Below are 2,773 nucleotides of genomic sequence, written 5' to 3' on the forward strand. Positions count from 1 at the left end.
AACAATGGTTCTGCTGGCTGAATTAAAGGAGTGTGATGCATTATTGCTTCACTTATTTATCACATCGTGTATATAAACCACACTAACGTTTCATTTCATCCAAGCTTCCTGCACAGGCATAAAAGTAATTCTTATTCAACAGAATCAAGTGAACGTTGTATTTTTATCTAGCTCTGGCCATAAATGTATCTCAATTTACCTGTCCTAGTATGTTTTAAAATGTATTACAAGTCAAACCTCTAGTTCGGCATCCTCGAGACCTGACGGTACTGAATGAGAGAATTTGCCAGATCATGGGAAGTCACTATTGTCTAGGAGTGGAGCTCTTATAATTAGATTTTTCTCCATTATAACCAGTTAAACAGTATGAGGCCCTGATCTTAGTAAAGGTGTTCCTGTTTGAGCTTGATTTCAGTTTCCTGACTCTGCAAGTGGAGAAGAGCTGGAGCCAGGCTGCTACCTGGTCCCCCAGCTCTCCTCTGGAGCCAGAAAACTGACACGGGCTGGTGCCCTTGTCAGCTTCCTGGGTCCCCGAAGTTTTGTGTAAATTTGGTGTAAGTTGGGGGTCTACCGTACTAGTGTTTATGCCTACCTTAATACAGGCTTTATTTCAGAAAGAAAAATGTCCATCTTCTGTATATTTTTCAATTAATCAGCACTAGTCTGTGTAAAGAGATTTTTAATGTACATTCACTCATGTCAACAGGAATGTCACAAATATTTAATGAGTTCATGCAATTAGAACTTTACTACAAAGCTGCCACTGCACTGTTCTGAAGTTTGCTGGAGGGAAGAGCCTCTCTTTTTCCTGAAGGCTAAGTTTTTCTCAGACTGCTCACACGGTGTTCTCATTTTTAGATGTTACTCTCTTTAAAAGAATCTTAAATTCAATATTATCCTCCTATCTTTACATTTGAGAAATCCCTGACAGCTACAGAAACTTTTACATTCAGTAGTCTCTATTAATGTTGCCCACTCCATGAACAAAGTTTTAAAACCAGTTACAAATGTGGCCCAAGCCTATGAATGCCAAGTATCTGTAAGCTGTTTTGTAAGGGGGACCCTAACAAATTCAGACTGACTGTGAAATCTCATGTGTTGTCTGCTTTTTACCACACACCAGTGCCTTTTTTACAAAAAAAGAGGAGCTAGTACTCAGCTGGCTTCCCTCCCCATCCCACAGCTGGGGCTGCTGAGATGCCAGTATTCAGCATCTGCAAATACCAGCACAAAAAAAGCACTGCCACCCACTATACATATTTCACATGCAAAACCAGTATTTCTCAAATGGGTATGGGGGTGGGGGCAAGTCTGCAGTTTGGTCACCCTTAGTTCTGCACTGCCTTCAAAGCTAGGTCGCCAGAAGCAGTGAGTGTTGGCCAGGTACCCAGTTCTGCTGGCAATATTGTTCCAGCAGCAGCACAGAAGTAAGGGTGGCAATTCCATACCATGACATTAGTTCAGAGCTGAGCAGTGGAAAATTGGGAGTTGATGTCTGGGGCCCCAAAGTCTGGCAAAACCGTACCATCCTCACATCTGTGCTGCTATGGGTGCTGACCATACCACTCCTTCCTCCCTCCCTCCCTCCTCCAGGAACTGGGTGACTCCAGTTCCTTTTAGGGTCAGGCTCCCTACAATTACACCACCAGGAAATTTCAGATTTAAATACATGAACTCATAAAATGTATGGTTTTTAAAAGCCTCTGATGATGAAATTAACCAAAATGTACTGTGAATTTGGGGGAGGGGCTGTTCATAACCAAAGTAAAATGAGCCAGTGAGCTCAACCTGCTGGAAGAAAGACCCTGACATGTCCCTCAAGATTTGGTTAATGGAAACCATCTGACTGATAATACTGGTTGGTTGGTTGGTTCTCCCTGGTCCAGCACTCTTGGGACCTGAATGGTCTCAAACGGGTGGATCTGCCAGACCCAGAAAGGTCCCCTGTCCCCCTACAGCTACCTTCAGCCTTGCTGCTGCCAGCTGCAGCCCCGCTGCTGGAAGCCAAGCCCTACTGTTGCAGACCACAGCCATGCTGCTAGCCTGCCAAGAGCCCAGACTGCCAGCCGCCAGCCCTGGCTTGCTGCTGCTGGCTCCCATCCCAGCCAGGCTGCTGGCTCCTGCTGCAATCTCTGTCCTCTGGGGCCATCTGTGGTCCATTGCTGGATTTTGGAGGCACAGCCTGTGGTGCCAGGGCTGGTGCTGCACGTGGGCGCTGGTGCCTGTTCCCTGGAGATGGGGCTGGGGGGGGTTGCAACGCCAGCATCCTCCCTGCCCCCCACATTTTTTTTGGGGGGGTCACAACTGTCACTTCTAAAGACGATTTTCTAAAACGAACTCCCCTGCAGCCGCCCTCCTGGCGCCGGGGCCTGGCGTGTACAGCGCCGAGCACACGAGGCTGCCCCTGAGCGCCTGGAAGGCGGTAAGAGCCAGGCACGCTCCACCGTAACTCCATTCGCCTCCGCCACTCCGGGCGCGGCCGTAGACGGGCGAGGGCGGCGGCCACGACCCGGCGTGACAAGCCCGGGAGCTGGGGGGAGGGTCCGTGAGCGCTCGCGGGCCTCCGCCATCAACCGGGGGGGCGGGGCTGGGCGTCGCGCGCCGGGCGCCACGCTCCCAACGAGGCTCCCGGCGCGTGCTGGGGGCGGCCGCTCCTTCGGCGCCCTCCCGCCGCTTTGCGGGACTGGCCAATCAGGAGAGGGGAAGCCGTCTGCGGCCAGCCAATGGGGGCAAGCCGCGCTCTCCCGGCCGGGCTGAGCCGCTAAAGGGCGGG

Source organism: Carettochelys insculpta, chromosome 8 (genome assembly GCF_033958435.1).
Source record: "Carettochelys insculpta isolate YL-2023 chromosome 8, ASM3395843v1, whole genome shotgun sequence".
Taxonomy (NCBI): domain Eukaryota; kingdom Metazoa; phylum Chordata; order Testudines; family Carettochelyidae; genus Carettochelys; species Carettochelys insculpta.